The sequence below is a fragment of the Balaenoptera musculus genome, chromosome 13 (genome assembly GCF_009873245.2).
Source record: "Balaenoptera musculus isolate JJ_BM4_2016_0621 chromosome 13, mBalMus1.pri.v3, whole genome shotgun sequence".
In the NCBI taxonomy this organism is placed as follows: domain Eukaryota; kingdom Metazoa; phylum Chordata; class Mammalia; order Artiodactyla; family Balaenopteridae; genus Balaenoptera; species Balaenoptera musculus.
Window position 1 is genome coordinate 77,114,606 of NC_045797.1, and position 20,946 is coordinate 77,135,551.

A 20,946-nucleotide genomic window follows, 5' to 3' on the forward strand; every position below is an offset into this window, starting at 1 on the left:
CAAAGACCCTTACTAGGATACTCATGGCAAATAAATAGGCCTTGCTGAGTTTGTGGAGCCAGAAATGCTGACCTGCCGAGCAGTAATTCTCCTGACTGACCAGGTCACAGGAGTCTCCTCTGACCAGCCAGCAAACCAGGGCAGGAAGTGAAAATCAGAAGATCCAGCCCTTCTCGCAGACTTCCTGTTCTCCACCCACCCTCAGCAGCTTACATTGTCCTAGTAGGGATTTCCCTGAGCTCCCATCCACTTCCCTCTGTTTCAGGCATGTGCACAATTTCTAGCTGGGGCATGGGCACAATTGTCAACAGTGCTGGGCTTCTGCTCTTGACGCATGGCATCAGAATCCATCCAGCAGCCCATCAAATTATTGAATACCATTGAAGCCTCTCTTACTTCCTCTCTGCCCACCCCCAGCATGGCAGTAAATGATGCCAATTGAATATTCTAGCTAGCTCTTCAACTCTTACCCCTCTTTCCATCTCCACAGCCATTGCTCTGGTACAGGTTCTACCATCTGTATCAATCAGAGTTCTCCAGAGAAACAGAACTAATAGATGTGCACATATATAGAGAGAGATTTATTTTAAGAAATTAGCTCATGATATTAGGGAGGCTGACAAGTCCCAAATCTGCAGGGTGGACTAGTATTCTATCCAGACCTTCAGCTGATCGGACGAGGCCCACCCACATTATGGACAACAATGTGTTTTACTCAAGGTCCAACAATTTAAATGTTAATTTCATCCAGGACTTCCCTGGTGGCGCAGTGGTTAAGAATCCACCTGCCAATGCAGGGGACACGGGTTCAAGCCCTGGTCCTGGAAGATCCCACATGCCACGGAGCAACTAAGCCCATGTACCACAACTACTGAGCCTGTGTTCTAGAGCCCGTGAGCCACAAGTACTGAGCCCACATGCCACAACTACTGAAGCCCGTGCGCCTAGAGCCCATGCTCCGCAACAAGAGAAGCCACCGCGATGAGAAGCCCGTGCACCACGAAGAAGAGTAGCCCCCGCTCGCCGCAACTAGAGAAATCCCGTGCAGTAACAAACACACAATGCAGCCAAAAAATTAATTATTTAATTAATTTTTTAAAATACTTAACTTTAAAAAAAGAAAATTTCATCCAAAAGTAATCTTACAGAAACATCCAGAATAAAGTTTGACTTCATATCTGAGCACTGTGATCCAGCCAAGTTGACACATAAAATTAACCATCACACCACCTCTCGTGCAAGTTACACCCCTTCATCAGCCTCCCTGTCTCAGTCCAGCCCCTCTAAGCCATCTTCCATAAAGCATCAGGTCACCCTTCTAAAATGCAAGTCTCGCCATGTAACTACAGGCAACAAAATACCTATGGGAGTGGGGGAATCTAAATTCATAAGCTTAGCATATCACGCCTTTAAATTAATAAACAGAGGCGCTGGGCAAGATGGCGGAAGAGTAAGACGCGGAGATCACCTTCCTTCCCACAGATACAGTAGAAATACACCTACACGTGGAACAGCTCCTACAGAACACCCAGTGAACGCTGGCAGAAAACGTCAGACCTCCCAAAAGGCAAGAAACTCCCCACGTACCTGGGTAGGGCAAAAGAAAAAAGAAAAAACAGAGACAAAAGAATAGGGACAGTACTTACACCTCTGGGAGGGAGCTGTGAAGGAGGAAAGGTTTCCACACACTAGGAGCCCCTTCGCGGGCGGAGACTGCGGGTGGCGGAGGGGGGAAGCTTCGGAGCCACGGAGGAGAGCGCAGCCACAGGGGTGCGGAGGGCAAAGCGGAGAGATTCCCGCACGGAGGAGCGGTGCCGAGCAGCACTCACCAGCCCGAGAGGCTTGTCTGCTCCCCCGCCGGGGTGGGCGGGGCTGGGAGCTGAGGTTCTGGCTTCCGTCGGATCGCAGGGAGAGGACTGGGGCTGGCGGCGTGAACACAGCCTGAAGGGGTTAGCGCACCACAGCTGGCCGGGAGGGAGACCGGGAAAAAGTCTGCAGCTGCCGAAGAGGCAAGAAACTTTTTCTTCCCTCTTTGTTTCCTGGTGCGCGAGGAGAGGGGATTCAGAGCGCCGCCTAAACGAGCTCCAGAGACGGATGCGAGCCACGGCTATCAGCGCGGACCCCAGAGCCGGGCATGGGACGCTAAGGCTGCTGCTGCCGCCACCAAGAAGCCTGTGTGCGAGCACAGGTCACTCTCCACACCGCCCCTCCCGGGAGCCCGTGCAGCCCGCCACGGCCAGGCTCCCGTGATCCGGGGACAACTTCCCCGGGAGAACGCACGGCGCGCCTCGGGCTGGTGCAACGTCACGACGCCTCTGCCGCCGCAGGCTCGCCCCGCCTCCTCCGTACCGCTCCCTCCCCGCGGCCTGAGTGAGCCAGAGCCCCCGAAGCAGCTGCTCCTTTAACCCCGTCCTGTCTGAGCGGGAACAGACGCCCTCAGGCGACCTACACGCAGAGGCGGGTCCAAATCCAAAGCTGAACCCCAGGAGCTGTGCGAACAAAGAAGAGAAAGGGAAATCTCTCCCAGCAGCCTCAGAAGCAGCGGATTAAAGCCCCACAAACAACTTGATGTACCTGCATCTGTTGAATACCTGAATAGACAACGAATCATCCCAAATTCAGGAGGTGGACTTTGGGAGCAGGATATATTAATTTTTCCCTTTTTCCTTTTTTTGGTGAGTGTATATGTGTATGCTTCTGAGCGAGATTTTATCTGTATAGCTTTGCTTTCACCATTTGTCCTAGGATTCGGTCCGAACGTTTTTTTTTTTTACTTAAAAATTTTTTTCTTAATAATTTTTTCCTTATTTTAAAAAATTAAAAATTTTTTTCTTAATAAATTTTTTCTTAATAATTTTTTCCTTATTTTTTACTTTAAAAAATTAAAATGTTTTTTCTTAATAAATTTTTTCTTAATAATTTTTTTCTTATTTTTTATTATAATAGCTTTATTTTATTTTATTTTATTTTATCCTCTTTCTTTCTTTCTTTCTATTTTTTCTCCCTTTTATTCTGAGCCGTGTGGATGAAAGGCTCTTGGTGCTCCAGCCAGGCACCAGGGCTGTGCCTCTGAGGTGGGAGAGCCAACTTCAGGACACTGGTCCACAAGAGACCTCCCAGCTCCACATAATACCAAACGGCAAAAATCTCTCAGAGATCTCCATCTCAACATCAAGACCCAGCTTCACTCAATGACCAGCAAACTACAGTGCTGGACACCCTATGCCAAACAACTAGCAAGACAGGAACACAGCCCCATCCATTAGCAGAGAGGCTGCCTAAAATCATAATAAGGCCACAGACACCCCAAAACACACCACCAGACGTGGACGTGCCCACCAGAAAGACAAGATCCAGCCTCATCCACCAGAACACAGGCACTAGTCCCCTCCACCAGGAAACCTACACAACCCACTGAACCAACCTTAGCCACTGGGGACAGATACCAAAAACAACAGGAACTATGAATCTGCAGCCTGTCAAAAGGAGACCCCAAACACAGTAAGATAAGCAAAATGAGAAGACAGAAAAACACACAACAGATGAAGGAGCAGGGTCAAAACACACCAGACCTAACAAATGAAGAGGAAATAGGCAGTCTAACCTGAAAAAGAATTCAGAATAATGATAGTAAAGATGATCCAAAATCTTGGAAATAGAATAGACAAAATGCAAGAAACATTTAACAAAGATGTAGAAGAACTAAAGAGGAACCAAGCAATGCTGAAAAACACAATAAATGAAATTAAAAATACTCTAGAAGGGATCAATAGCAGAATAACTGAGGCAGAAGAACGGGTAAGTGACCTAGAAGATAAAATAGTGGAAATAACAATTGCACAACAGAATAAAGAATGAAAAGAACTGAGGACAGTCTCAGAGACCTCTGGGACAACATTAAACGCACCAACATTTGAATTATAGGGGTCCCAGAAGAAGAAGAGAAAAAGAAAGGGACTGAGAAAATATTTGAAGAGATTATAGTTGAAAACTTCCTTAATATGGGAAAGGAAATAGTCAATCAAGTCCTGGAAGCACAGAGAGTCCCATACAGGATAAATCCAAGGAGAAACATGCCAAGACACATATTAATCAAACTATCAAAAATTAAATATAAAGAAAACATATTAAAAGCAGCAAGGGAAAAACAACAAATAACACACAAGGGAATCCCCATAAGGTTAAAAGCTGATCTTTCAGCAGAAACTCTGCAAGCCAGAAGGGAGTGGCAGGATATACTTAAAGTGATGAAGGAGAAAAACCTACAACCAAGGTTACTCTACCCAGCAAGGATCTCATTCAGATTCGATGGAGAAATTAAAACCTTTACAGACAAGCAAAAGCTGAGAGAGTTCAGCACCACCAAACCAGCTTTACAACAAATGCTAAAGGAACTTCTCTAGGCAAGAAACACAAGAGAAGGAAAACACCTACAATAACAAACCCAAAACATTTAACAAAATGGGAAAAGGAACATACATATTGATAATTACCTTAAATGTAAATGGATTAAATGCTCCCACCAAAAGACACAGACTGGCTGAATGGATACAAAAACAAGACCCGTATATATGCTGTCTACAAGAGACCCACTTCAGACCTGGGGACACATACAGACTGAAAGTGAGGGGATGGAAAAAGATATTCCATGCAAAGGGAAATCAAAAGAAAGCTGGAGTAGCAATTCTCATATCAAACAAAATAGACTTTAAAATAAAGACTGTTACAATAGACAAAGAAGGACACTATATAATGATCAAGGGATTGATCCAAGAAGAAGGTATAACAATTGTAATTATTTATGCACCCAACATAGGAGCACCTCAATACATAAGGCAAATACTAACAGCCATAAAAGGGGAAATTGACAGTGACACAATCATAGTAGGGGACTTTAACACCCCACTTTCACCAATGGACAAATCATCCAAAATGAAAATAAATAAGGAAACACAAGCTTTAAATGATACATTAAACAAGATGGACTTAATTGATATTTATAGGACATTCCACCCAAAAACAACAGAATACACATTTTTGTAAGTGCTCATGGAACATTCTCCAGGAGAGATCATATCTTGGGTCACAAATCAAGCCTTGGTAAATTTAAGAAAATTGAAATCGTATCAAGTATCTTTTCCGACCACAACGCTATGAGACCAGATATCAATTATGGGAAAAGATCTGTAAAAAATACAAACACATGGAGGCTACACAATACACTACTTAATAACGAAGTGATCACTGAAGAAATCAAAGGGGAAATCAAAAAATACCTAGAAACAAATGACAATGGAGACACAATGACCCAAAACCTATGGGACGCAGCAAAAGCAGTTCTAAGAGCGAAGTTTATAGCAATACAAGCCTACATCAAGAAACAGGAAACATCTCGAATAAACAACCTAACCTTGCACCTAAAGCAATTAGAGAAAGAAGAACAAAAAAACCCCAAAGCTAGCAGAAGGAAAGAAATCATAAAGATCAGATCAGAAATAAATGAAAAAGAAATGAAGGAGACAATAGCAAAGATCAATAAAACTAAAAGCTGGGTCTTTGAGAAGATAAACAAAATTGATAAAGCATTAGCCAGACTCATCAAGAGAAAAAGGGAGAAGACTCAAATCAATAGAATTAGAAATGAAAAAGGAGAAGTAACTACTGACACTACAGAAATACAAAAAATCATGAGAGATTACTACAAGCAACTCTATGCCAATAAAGTGGACAACCTGGAAGAAATGGACAAATTCTTAGAAGTGCACAACCTGCCGAGACTGAACCAGGAACATAGAAAATATGAACAGACCAATCACAAGCACTGAAATTGAAACTGTGATTAAAAGTCTTCCAACAAACAAAAGCCCAGGACCAGATGGCTTCACAGGCGAATTCTATCAAACATTTAGAGAAGAGCTAACACCTATCCTTCTCAAACTCTTCCAAAATATTGCAGAGGGAGGAACACTCCCCAACTCATTCTACGAGGCCACCATCACCCCGATACCAAAACCAGACAAAGATGTCACAAAAAAAGAAAACTACAGGCCAATATCACTGATGAACATAGATGCAAAAATCCTCAACAAAATACTAGCAAACAGAATCCAACAGCACATTAAAAGGATCATAAACCATGATCAAGTGGGGTTTATTCCAGGAATGCAAGGATTCTTCAATATACGCAAATCAATCAACGTGATACATCATATTAACAAGTTGAAGGAGAAAAACCATATGATCATCTCAATAGATGCAGAGAAAGCTTTCGACAAAATTCAACACCCATTTATGACAAAAGCCCTGCAGAAAGTAGGCATAGAGGGAAGTTTCCTCAACATAATAAAGGCCATATATGACAAACCCACAGCCAACATTGTCCTCAATGATGAAAAACTGAAACCATTTCCACTAAGATCAGGAACAAGACAAGGTTGCCCACTCTCACCACTATTATTCAACATAGTTTTGGAAGTGTTAGCCACAGCAATCAGAGAAGAAAAAGAAATAAAAGGAATCCAAATCGGAAAAGTAGAAGTAAAGCTGTCACTGTTTGCAGATGACATGATACTATACATAGAGAATCCTAAAGATGCTACCAGAAAACTCTTAGAGCTAATCAATGAATTTGGTAAAGTAGCAGGATACAAAATTAATGCACAGAAATCTCTTGCATTCCTATACACTAATGATGAAAAATCTGAAAGTGAAATTAAGAAAACACTCCCTTTTACCATTGCAACAAAAAGAATAAAATATCTAGGAATAAACCTACCTAAGGAGACAAAAGACCTGTATGCAGAAAATTATAAGACACTGATGAAAGAAATTAAAGGTGATACAAATAGATGGAGAGATATACCATGTTCTTGGATTGGAAGAATCAACATTGTGAAAATGACTCTACTACCCAAAGCAATCTACAGACTCAATGCAATCCCTATCAAACTACCACTGGCATTTTTCACAGAACTAGAACAAAACATTTCACAATTTGTATGGAAACACAAAAGACCCCGAATAGCCAAAGCAATCTTGAGAACGAAAAATGGAGCTGGAGGAATTAGGCTCCCTGACTTCAGACTATATTACAAAGCTACAGAAATCAAGACAGTTTGGTACTGGCACAAAAGCAGAAACATAGATCAATGGAATAGGATAGAAAGCCCAGAGATAAACCCATGCACATATGGTCACCTTATCTTTGATAAAGGAGGCAAGCATATACAGTGGAGAAAAGACAGCCTCTTCAATAAGTGGTGCTGGGAAAATTGGACAGGTACATGTAAAAGTATGAAATTAGAACACCCCCTGACACCATACACAAAAATAAACTCAAAATGGATTAAAGACCTAAATGTAAGGCCAGACACTATCAAACTCTTAGAGGAAAACATAGGCAGAACACTGTATGACATAAATCACAGCAAGATCCTTTTTGACCCAACTCCTAGAGAAATGGAGATAAAAACACAAATAAACAAATGGGACCTAATGAAACTTAAAACCTTTTGCACAGCAAAGGAAACCATAAACAAGACCAAAAGACAGCCCTCAGAATGGGAGAAAATATGTGCAAATGAAGCAACTGACAAAGGATTAATCTCCAAGATTTACAAGCAGCTCATGCAGCTCAATAACAAAAAAACAAACAACCCAATCCAAAAATGGGCAGAAGACCTAAATAGACATTTCTCCAAAGAAGATATACAGATTGCCAACAGACACATGAAAGAATGCTCAACATCATTAATCATTAGAGAAATGCAAATCAAAACCACAATGAGATATCATCTCACACCAGTCAGAATGGCCATCATCAAAAAATCTACAAACAATAAATGCTGGAGAGGGTGTGGAGAAAAGGGAACCCTCTTGCACTGTTGGTGGGAATGTAAATTGATACAGCCACTATGGAGAACAGTATGGAGGTTCCTTAAAAACTAAAAATAGAACTACCATACGACCCAGGAATCCCACTACTGGACATATACCCTGAGAAAACCATAATTCAAAAAGAGTCATGTACCAAAATGTTCATTGCAGCTCTATTTACAATAGCCAGGACATGGAAGCAACCTAAGTGTCCATCATCGGATGAATGGATAAAGAAGATGTGGCACATATATACAATGGAATATTACTCAGCCATAAAAAGAAACGAAATGGAGGTATTTGTAGTGAGGTGGATGGAGTTAGAGTCTGTCATACAGAGTGAAGTAAGTCAGAAAGAGAAAAACAAATACAGTATGCTAACACATATATATAGAATCTTTAAAAAAAGGTCATGAAGAACCTAGTCTCAAGACAGGAATAAAGACACAGACCTACTAGAGAATGGACTTGAGGACATGGGGAGGGGGAGGGGTAAGATGTGACAGGGTGAGAGAGTGGCATAGACATATATACACTACCAAATGTAAAATAGATTGCTAGTGGGAAGCAGCCGCATAGCACAGGGAGATCAGCTCAGTGCTTTGTGACCACCTAGAGGGGTGGGATAGGGAGTGTGGGAAGGAGGGAGATGCAAGAGGGAAGAGATATGGGAACATATGTATATGTATAACTGATTCACTTTGTTATAAAGCAGAAACTAACACACCATTATAAAGCAATTATACTCCAATAAAGATGTTAAAAAAATTAATAAACAATATTATGACATTTTTATAGTCATGATATAGCAAAAACATTTTCACATCTATTTTCTCATTTAATCTCCCCAAGAAACTTGTAGCACCTAGTAAACCCTTCAGTCACTCCCTGTCATCTTTTCTGTACTCCAACTGCACCATGCTATTTGCCATTTCCCATGTTGCCCCTCTCTTTCATCTGCTCCTTTGCATAATTTTTTTTTTTTGGTCTAGAATGCCCTTTTCTACATTCTCCATATTGTGAAAAAAAATGAATTGCTTTTCCTCTTCCCCACTTTCCCTTTGTCTTTTGTTTATATCAGCACCCAGCAGTGCCTGGCCCCAATTTGTCCCCTTCAATGCACTCTCCAACCCTGTACCCAGGGGCCAGCAAACTTCATGCTGACGGCCAAATCCAGCCCTTTGACTGTTTTTGTAAATCAAGTTTTATCGGAGCATAGCTACACTCCTTCATTTTCTATTTTCACACTGCACTAGCAGAGTTGGGAAATCACAACAGAGATATGACCCTGAAAGCTTAAAATATTTAATATCTAGTCCTGTACCGAAAAAGTTTGATGATCTCTGCTCTACTTTGAGCATGAGGTCAACCAGATGACCCCAGGAGCTCCAGGACTCATGTCTATGGGATCTTAGCAGGACCTTGTGACCTAACCCTGGTTCCAGGAGAGCAGGTTGACCAGCAGATTTTCTGTTGGTTGGTGTTATATTTTTTCACAATATTGGGCTTCCAGATTTGTACTGACACCCTGATTTGGGGTGACTCTCATTCACATCAGACAAAAGATGAGTTCAGGGCTCTGGCCTATTAACGTTCCACCTCTTGGCTTGAGCCAAGTGCACAGCCTGTGCACCCTCTCCCCTGCATCTGTATTTCTACTATGGTGCTTCCTGTCATCCACAACACCCAAGAGAAGTGGAAGTGGCAGCAAACAACACTTACTCTCTTTCTCATCCACTGCACTCCCTGACTCCCTGACTCTGGTACTCAAGGAGTATCCCACCCCCTCCCTAGGCTCCATATCATGTACCAAGTAGTCCTCTATGGATAGAGATGCCCATTTCCTCAGAGGGCTTTCTAGACTCTTGCTCCACAATGCCAACTGGCCCTTCAATCAATGTCCCTTCTTGCCTCTGATTGATGTGGTAACACCACACTCTCCGGGCTGGTCTAGTTGCTTTCCCAAGCCAGACAGGATGAGGAAAGGTCATTCTCTGGGTGAATTGAACCACTCTTCTTGCTCTGCCCACAGTCACCTCATCTATCCTTACTGGTGGCAGGTGTGTGGAAGGCAAAGGTGTGGTCAGCACTGAAAGATATCACATTCTAGGAATGCAGTGATTATGGACTAAAGAGTCAAGAGAAGACATCGTTGGAAGATGTATTATTCTACATTTGTGTTATAAAATTCCAAACAACAAATTTAATATGACCAAAAAACAGATTATCAATTACGGTTTTCAGCGTGCTCTGCATGAGACTTACAATGATAATCATCATAAACAAAGCACAGTAACAACTTTTCAAATAGTCACTGAGGATCAGTGTTCGGGAATAGTACAATGGATGGACATTGCAGTGTCATGAGTAATGATGGAAACAGCCTTAAATACATGGTGTTGGAAAACTGCAGAGATAAGAAATTCTATATTGTTTCAATACAAGCACATTCTGAAGAGTCTTGGCATTGTGAGTAACAACTGTATTACCATCTTTTTCCCATCGGTAGAAGACATAAAGTTAGCCTGGAACGGCCTGCTTGCAAAAAAGAACATGAAGAACTGGTTCTGGACCGGAACAAAAAAGGTGGTGCCTGGAACTTATGAAGAATCTTCACATACTCTGATTGGACAATAATAAATATGTAAGTATCTCTTCTCTACCCATCATACTAAAATTTCACCAATAAATCTCTGTATATCACATGAGCCCATTAATTGGGGGGGGGGTATATTTTCTCTTATGAATCATTTGTATTTACTTTTCTGTGAACCCATTTTTCTATTTGGTTATTGCTCTTTCTTATCAATTTTAGGGAAGCTCTTTTTTTCTTTTTTTAATTGAAGTATAATTGACTTAAAGTATTTTACTAGTTTCAGGTGTACAACATGGTGATTCGGTAGTTTCATACATTACAAAATGATCACCACGATGAGTCTAGTTACCATCTGTCACCACACAAAGTTATTGTTGACTATATTCCCCATGCTGTACATCATAACCCCAGAACTTATTTACTTTATAACTGGAAGTGTGTACCTCTTAATCTCCCTCTCCCATTTCACTCATCCTTCCACTCTTCCCCCCTCTGGCAGCCACCTGTTTGTTCTCTGTATCTATGACTCTGTTTCTATTTTGTTATGTTTGTTTATTTGTTTTGAACATGTAAGTGGAATCATAGGGTATTTATCTTTCTCTATCTGACTTATTTCACTTAGCATAATACCCTCTAGGTCCATGCATGTTGTGGCTAATGGCAAGATTTCATTCTTTTTTAAAGGTCATGATATATATATAGATATATAGATATAGATATATATAAGGCCATGGACCTTACAAAATACAGTTACATGTGCTCATTCTAAAACAATGCCTCTGATTGGAAGAATGTCATACTCTGATCAATAATGGGTAGGTCAAGGCCCCAAACCAGAGCCGGGTAGGTGGGGGTCAGCTGTATCCAAATCACATGGACTGAGAGCCAGAGAAGGAGTGGTTTCCCAAAAGAAAATTAAGCTGCTATTCCCAGAACTGGTAAAACAGACACAGCCCAGGTTAAAATTAACAGATGTTCGCCACCTTTTGTATGATAGGTTACTGTCATTTCTATCCTATATGAGATACCTAAAAAAATGGAGAAGTTGGGCCATTTGTCCAAGGCCCCATACAAGTCAGGGACATTGCCAAGAGATGGGTCTACATTAAATCTGACAAGTTAACTCTGCAACTAACTGGGATTATTTACATCTGGCAATAAGTGATCATAATCCAGGGCTTTAGTTCTGGCAAAAACTTGACATAAGAAGACTTGAAGTAATTCTTGCTCCTTCATTTACTAGCTGTGTGATGTTGAACAATTTAGTTAACCTCTCCGATTCTGTTTATTCAGGTACAAAATTTGGGAAAATTTGACATTTTCATTGACATTATCATTAAATAGCAGCACACATAAAGAACTAATATGTTATTAGTATTTATATAGTATAGTATAAATACTACTGTAGTACTTACAGTAGATATAAAGGACCTAGTATATTATTTTAATTATTTTTAACAGACTAAAATAGCACTTCTTTATGTGCCAGGCACCGTTTCAAGTGTATCATAAATATTACCTCAATTAATGAACTCATATCCTCCTTTTTAAATAAGGAAACTCTGGCCCAGAGAAGTTTAGTGACTCACCCAGTGGGGTTTCAGGATTCAAACCCAGGCAGCCAGGCTCCAGAGTCTACATTCACAGTCACTAAACTCTACTATCTCTCAGAAAAATGTAATTATTATTATCACTCAATAAGTGGTAGCATTTTATTGCCATTATTATTATAGATGAGAAAACAGAAATCTAGAGGCACCAAAATAGAAGCAAAGCTAAAAATAAATCCTGGGCTTAATGCCTCCCAGTCCAGTGCCCTTTCCACTGTGCTACACCATTTCCTACTGAAAGGATAATTACATAAAGGAGAAGTAGCAGGATTATGTATTTTCTGACAAATGAGATCTTTCATGAAACACATCAGGTATTATTATCAGGGAGAAAAAAATTTTTTCCCATAATAGACTCTAGCTGTGTGTAAAGCATAAGAGAAAGTGAGTGAAATTTTCCTTGTTTCTAAATAGAAATAAGAAACACTACACAAGTTAAATATTTCCATGGAGTCACTGTGCCAGTTTTTAAAAACATGGCTATCATGATTCCATTTATAAAGCATATTAGTGACTCCAGTAAATGCTAGTGTCTGCAGAAGCCTGAAGAATGCACAGTGGAGAAGACACTGCAATCTTGGAAGCTAATATTGACCCTAAGATCACTAAGGAGCTGCAGTTTTAGCAGTATAGCTGCCTCCTTGGATTTGAGCTGAAACAGAGTCACAAACTAAGGGCAAAATCGTGAGGGCCAGGCCACGGTTTCAGCATTCTCAAAGAATTTACCTCTCCCTACTATAGAGAAACCCCTCTTCTTTTGAGGCTCATTTTGACCAAGACATAAATCAAAGATTGGTGAATTTTCTGTAAAGGGCCAGATAGTAAATATTTTAAGCTTTATGAGACATGCAGCCTCGGTCCCAAGCACTCAACTCTGCCACTGTAGCAAAAGTCATCATAGGAAATACATCAAGAAGTGGGAGTAACTGTGTTCCAATAAGCTTTGTTTATAAAAAGAGACAGTGGGCTGGATTTGGCCTGGGGGCTGTGTGCTGACCCCTGGCAGAAATCCTTCTCCCAACACCACCTTCTGCATCTGCCTCTTTATCGGCAGGGCTTCCCCACTGGGCATCAGCTTGAGACCGAACTACGTGCCAAGCACCAAGCAACCTCTCCTTCCCAGCCATTGCCACCTTCTCAGGGGAACTTCACCATTCAAACGGATGAGCCGTCCAGCATCTTGACATCCCTGCTCAAGTCTAAGAACCTTCGTTCATGTCCAGTTCATCTCAGGCACCTACATCCACGGTACTGTCACCAGCCAGGTATTGCATCTCTGATACTTCAACTACCCCAGTCCCTGATCACAAGCCCTCAAGCTTCCTATCTCTCTTACCTCTCACTCCTTCTTCCCAATCTCAGCCTGTGTTAGGGCTGTGCTGTCTAATACGGTAGCCACTAGCCACATGTGACTACTGAGCACTTGAAAGCAGGCTAGCGCAAATTGAGATGGGCTGTAGCTATAAATACAAAACAAATTTCCAAAACTTGGTATAAAAATATGGTGACCTAAATGGGAAGGATATCTAAAAAAGAGGGGATATATGTATATGTATAACTGATTCACTTTGTTGTACAGCAGAAACTAACACAACATTGTAAAGCAACTATACTCCAATAAAAATTAACAATAATAAAAAAAGAAAAACAAACAAGCAAAAAAATAAATTTTCCAAACTACCTAACACCATACCTTTATTAACAGAAACATTAGCAAAAAGAATCAAGGCCTTTAAAAAAAGTTCATGGTAGTTTTAGGACAATGAATAAACCAGTTACATTAGAGCTAAGAGTAAGTAACAAGTATCTGAAATGACATTAAAGACAATTATTAAGGAGCTCATTTTAATTGAATTAAAACTTACAGAAAATAACTATGACATTACCCCGATTCACTTCTAGTTCTGATAATGTGCAACATAGAAATAAAAATGCATTTGTTAAGGTTAATATATATATATAGGATATCTGATTAATAATTTTTGCAATAATTACATGTTGCAATTCTTGTATTCTGGGGATGTTGTTCAAATATATATTTTAAGATAAAAGAGCACAAAAGAAAATGAGTAAAGGAAATTATATAAAATGTCAGTAGTTGCTGTCCTGTGTGTTGAAAGTATGAGTGATTTTTTCATTTGTAGCCATTGTACTTTCCAAACTTTCGACAAGGAGCGTGCATCATGTTGATAATAGAGCTAGAAGTGAATAAAAGAAAATAAGTGAAATCAGATATGAATCTAAACCATGCCCAATCCTTCATATACATTGATGCTAAAATTAACCACAATTGGAATTACCTCCAAGAAAGCACAACTTTTAAACTGTTTATATCTGATGATCCATAGAAATAATGTTGCAATCTCCCACAATTTCATCTTATTTTGAATTTCATATTATTTTCTAACTTAGTATTATTATGTGAGTAAATAATAGCATAAATGTATAAGAATACAGATTTTTTTTAACATCTTTATTGGAGTAAAATTGCTTTACAATGGTGTGTTAGTTTCTGCTTTATAACAAAGTGAATCAGTTATACATATACATATGTTCCCATATCTCTTCCCTCTTGAGTCTCCCTCCTTCCCACCGTCCCTATCCCACCCCTCTAGGTGGTCACAAAGCACCGAGCTCATCTCCCTGTGCTATGCGGCTGCTTCCCACCAGCTATCTATTTTACATTTGGTAGTGTATATATGTCCATTCCACTCTCTCACTTCGTCCCAGCTTACCCTTCCCCCTCCCCATGTCCTCAAGTCCATTCTCTACGTCTGCATCTTTATTCTTGTCCTGCCCCTAGGTTCATCAGAACCATTTTTTTTTTTTTTAGATTCCATATATATGTGTTAGCATACAGTATTTGTTTTTCTCTTTCTGACTTACTTCACTCTGTATGACCGACTCTAGGTCCATCCACCTCACTACCAATAGTTCAATTTCATTTCTTTTTATGGCTGAGTAATATTCCATTGTATATATGTGCCACATCTTCTTTATCCATTCATCTGTCGATGGACACTTAGGTTGTTTCCATGTCTTGGCTATTGTAAATAGAGCTGCAATGAACATTGTGGTACATGACTCTTTTTGAATTATGGTTTTCTCAGGGTATATGCCCAGTAGTGGGATTGCTGGGTCGTATGGTAGTTCTATTTTTAGTTTGTTAAGGGACCTCCATACTGTTCTCCATAGTGGCTGTGTCCATAGCCTTTTAGAAACATTCCAGCTCAGAAGTTCTGAAGGCGTGGTCCCCAGATGAGCAGCATCAGCATTACAGGGAACTTGCTGAAAATGCAGCCTCTTGGGCCACACGCCAGACACATAGAATCAGAAACTCTGGGGGCAGGACTCATCAATCTGTCTGAACAAGCCCTCTGGGAGACTCTGACACACGCTCAAGTTTGCGGACCACCAATCTAACTGAGGGCCTTTGGCCAATCCCTTAACCCCTCTAATCCTTGGTTTTTCTCATTGGCAAATTGAAGATAGTAAAACTAACCTGAAAGCCTTGCAAGGATGGATGAGATGATGGGTATCAAGCACACGGCCCCAAGGAGCGCTCAGTGAATTATATCTTCATTTTCTCCCTCAGGATTCTTAAACAATCTACATCCTCTCTTTGCAAAGCTACCCACTTTTTCCCCTTTAATACACTTCACTCTTTGTTTGATGGAAAAAAATAAAAGGCTATCTCTGTTAGACTGAATAAAATAATATATTGGAGGCAGATAAGCAGAGCATAATGCTAAGAATGTTTCTTTTCACAAAACATAGCTGTATGGGGAGGTGGAAAGACCCCTGGACTTAGTTGCAGGGAACTTGTGTTCCAGCTCTAATTCTGTGTATGCCCTTTTCTTTATGAAGCCATGTGGAATGGCAGAGGAGGCAAAGAATTTATAATTGGGTAACTCAGGGTTCATATCCTACTTTCGCCGTCATGCAACTCTACAGGGTATGTTTCAAGTGCCTAGGACACACGTGCACAGACTCTGCTGCTCTGAGTGCCTGGGGTGGCAACTCTTGTCTGCCCTTCACCCCGTAAGTTCATGTTTGTAGTTAGGTAAGAATATAATGTGCAGTTTCCACCATGATAGACAAAAACGGGAAGAAATTGTTCCCCACACTCATCTATCATTGGGTGATGCTTTTTATCTTTTTTCCTACCATGTCTGCTTGGGATGCCAACCAATTTTGCAAATGGCAGGCCCTCCCAAACTTCCCCTGCCACTCAAACCCAAACAATAGAAGTTGTCGCTGCCCTTACAAATCTTGCTAGCAATGAGAAGGGCAATTTCCCCCATTCTCAGATTAACCAGTGAAAAAAACATAGCTAGGGACCCCTAAGTGGCAGCTTGCTATTCTGTAGATTCTATAACTGGCCCAGATGCCACACACTGAACGTTTATGACTCTGTGCTTATGACAAGAAATGAGCACACATGAGATCACAGCCACGCGAGGCCACCATATGCCAGGACTCCATCTTCACTGATGTGAATAGTGGTCCTCTGGTGTGTTAATTTCCTATGGTTGCCATAACAAATTACCACGAAGTTGGCAGTTTAAAACAGCACTGAATTTATTCTCTTACTGTTGTGTGTGTCAGAAGTCTGAAGTCAGTTTCCCTGGGCCAAAATCAAGGTGTTCACAGGGCCATGTTCCCTCTGGAGACCCCAGGGGAAAATATGTCCCTGACGTCTCCAGCTTCTAGAGCGGCACTCCTTACATTAGTTGACCTGCAGCAGTTTCTCCATCTTCAAAGGCAGCTGTGTAGCATGTCGCTTCAGTCCTCACCTTGCCTTTTGCTTTTGGAATCAAATTTCTCTCTGCCTCCCTCTTATAAGGACACTGTGATAACATCTAGGGCTGACCCCATCTCAATATTCTTAACTTGGGTATTTGGCGAGCGGGGCATTGGTCAGCTTACCACATCTGATATCAAATGTCTTTTCTATTAAAATGATAAATCTTCTTTCCATTAAGTGACAAATGGTTGAGATTGTTACTTCCACTTCCATCAAACCATAAAGGGGAAAATTAACCCTCATGACTTATGAAGAATATTCTTTCACATCTGGGCAGAGCTTAGGTGAGAAAGCAGGTGCTGTCAAGACCCTCAGGGCCCCCAGGCAGGTGCAGACACTTCCCATCTGTGATCTCATACCTGGTTTTTTGCCAAGGATGAGGAAGCCTTGCTGAGGAAACCAAATGAGACGATGTATGATAAGGGCCTATCATGGAGCTTGTAGAGCAATAAACAACCTCACCTCATTTTCCTCCCTGGCCTCTGACTCCTATCTGTGTAAGACAGTATTTTCTCAAGATAACGAGATGACCTCTAAGGTCCTGCAAACTCTGACATTCTATCACAGTAACTCCTGTACAGATTGAGCTGCCTCATCTCTATTCCTTCACTCTGGGCAGGACCCAATCCATTGTTCAGGGCCCCTTAACTAGCCTGGCCTCTTCTGTATCCCAGTCGCTTGTGCCATAGGCCTGCCATGATGTCTTTCTTTCCCGGAATAGAGACTGACTTCTATGTTAACCTGCCCCCTTTCATGTAGCTCCCTCCTCAAAGCTTCTAACCCCAAAAATACTTGAAAGAAGAAGAGAAAACACCCCATTTCCATCTTTATAAGGTAAAAAACAAATGCTAAATGAAAAATCAACCCTCTTGTATAGGTAGACTGGCTAGATAGAGATTTTTTGCATTTTTGCTTTGTTGTTCTTTTTTTCTCTTTTCTGCTGATGCAACTCAGGCAATTCATAATTTCAGAAGCTGATAAGCACACACTTCAACAGAGAAACTATTGTGAGGACAAATGATTTGTATTGTTAAGTTGTATAAACTCTATATCTGCGAAGGCTTTCCAGCTTCCAGAACATCACCTTCCTCTGTCCTCTCAACACTCTTAAAGAAACTCAACTATATGCTGAGTGTTTTCTGGGTGCCAGAAATGGAGCTGGTGCCTGACGTATATTTCCTACAATCCTACAATCCTGACAAGGTTGACTTGTCACCAAAATAATATGGTTCTCGTGTTACAAATGAGAACACAAGGCTCAGAGTCATTAACAGATTTGTTCGAGCTCCTACAGCTAGGTAAATGCAAAGCTTGAACTGATGTGGGAGAAAATGTACCAGATTGAGAGACACAAGACCAAGCTTGCACTTGGTCACCAATATCACTCATCCCATGTGCAGCCATTAGAAAACCATGCTCCCCTCCAGGGTTTGAGTTTCAAGCTCTGACTTTGGTCAAGATGATCTCCAGGTTGCTTCCATAATCAGAGCTCCACGGCTATGATCCTATTATGATACAAACATGAAAACACAGAAAGAGAAAGGTTAAATAAAAAGAAAAAGAAAAAACACAGAGCTACTTCAGGAACTCTTAGAAAGCCTTTGCTATACACATCCCACCCACCTAGGGGATCTAGGAGAAAAGTGATTATGCAGGTCTTCTCCCCAAGCCCAGAGTCTCTAGAAGTATTTAAGGCAATAAGAAAATGAAAGGAGGGAGGTTAAGGGTGAGAATGTTGAGGACAGAGAGAACAAGATGACAAGAAATGCAAAAAAAAAGAGCCTCACCAGGTCAGGGACCGGCTGCAGCCCTGGCCTCTCAGAACTCTTCCTCACACTAGTGGTACTCTCATCTTAGAGCCAAAATCAAAGAGAGGGGTCTACACTGGTCTTCTCATGACCGTAAACAGGCATGCACACACGTGCATGCATGCACAGACATAAAGTTGCACATTAATTCTACATACACAGATTTTATTTTCACAAATAAGGCAGATTGTTTCTAAGAGATGCTTTACAAATGATAGTACAATGCATGTCTAAATACTCAGTGGGATCAGAGCACCGTCCTCTGTTCCTGACTGCAGAAGCGGCGGGTCAGACTGTGTCATGAGAAGGCCTCAGAGATAGCTGAGTAGAGTCATTCCAGCTGCCCAGGACACATACATTTGCACCCTCCTCCCTCAGATAAGCAGGAACCAGCAACCTGCCTTCGCTGGCTCTTGGTAAATGGGAAAGGGCAATGCACCCATCACACTAAGAATGAGAATAGTCAAGTCGAACAGGGTAGGGATAATTGCATGTTAAAAATACTGTATTAGTTTGCTGGAGTTGCTGTAAAAAATTATCACAAACTGAATAGCTTAAAGAGCAGAAATTTATTCTCTCATCACTCTGAGGGCTAGCAGTCCAAGATAAAGGTGTCAGCTGGGCTATGCTCCCTCTGAAGATGTTAGAGAAGGATCTGTTCCAGGCCTGTCTCCTACCTTCCGGTAGTTCCTTGGCTTGTGGTAGCATAACTCCAATAATAGAATTCTCCCTGCGTTCAAATTTCCCCTTTTTAAAAGGACACCAGTCATATTGGATTAAGGGCTCACCCTACTCCCATATGATTTCATCTATTTTTGTTTTGTTTATTTATTTATTTATCTTTTTAATTTTATTGGAGTACAGTTGATTTACAATGTTGTGTTAGTTTCAGGTGTACAGCGAAGTGATTCAGTTATATATACACATATATTCATTCTTTTTTAGATTCTTTCCTCATGTAGGTTATCACAGAATATTGAGTAGAGATCCCTGTGCTATACAGTAGGTCCTTGCTAATTATCCATTCAGTATGACCTCAGCTTCACTAATTACTCCTGCAATGACCCTATTTCTAAAGAAGCTCACGTTCTGAAGTTCTGGAGATTAGGACGTCAACGTACGAATTTGGAGAGGGCAAAGTTCAACCCATAACAAATACCTTCCAAGAAAAATGAGGCACAAACTCACACTCAGTTTCCTCATCTATGAAGTAGGAGTTGCATTGGATGATTTCTAAGGGCCCTCTCATCAGGACCATTCTAACATTCTCTCCAGAGCTTTCAATGCATGTTAGAATTATGTGAGGCAGCTTCTAAAAAATGCCACCCCTGCCCCAGAACAATTAATCAGCCTTTCTAGGGGTGGAGCCTGGACATTTTAATCCCCACTAGATGATGCCGATATGTAGCTATTTTGAGAATTACCCATCTACAATATTCCCTGAAAACAGGCTGGAGCGACATGGTGGGAGTCCAATATATCATCCTATGCAAAACAAACAAGCTTAACCTTTGTCCATGCAGGAATCTGTATAACAAAATCATTCACAAATGCTCATAGTAGGCAAGAAGATAGCTGCAATTCTGAGGACAACTGCTAGGGTTTCCATCAAAATCCCTATTTTAATAGTAAGCAAGAGCAGGCATCCCTTCTTCAGGAAGTTGTCCCTGACTCTCACAAGCTGAGTTCAGCCCTCTTCCTCCTCACTTGAGTTTCCTCCTAACATTGCACTTATCATGTTCCTGTATTGTCTGTCCTCCCCATGAGGCTGTGTGCTCCAGAAGGACAGGATCTGTGTCTTAGTCATCACTCTAACACTCATGCCTCATGCCTGGTCCATGGTTAGTGAATGTTTTTGCATGAATGAAAGTGTGAATGAACGAATAAATGAATGACTGAATGGATCAATGTAAAGATTCACAATGGAAAATTTGAACCAAGAAGATGTTAGCAATGGCTTATTGCTATAGTAATTTGGAAGAATGACATATTTGCCATTTTGCCAAGAATATACTTTATTCAATTCTATTATCTTCATTGCAAGAATCCTCATTTGACACAAAAGTGAAGAATATTGTGAGTTCTGCTCACTTCTCGTAAGGCTATGCTTTCTAGCAAATATTCTTTAAAACACAAATGACTTGTACTGTGCTCAAGATTTCAGACACTTTTTCCAGAGAACCAGCAGCTTTCTCATTTGGGATTATAATGAGAGCTCATAGATTTATGGCAAATCATGAAGGATGCAGT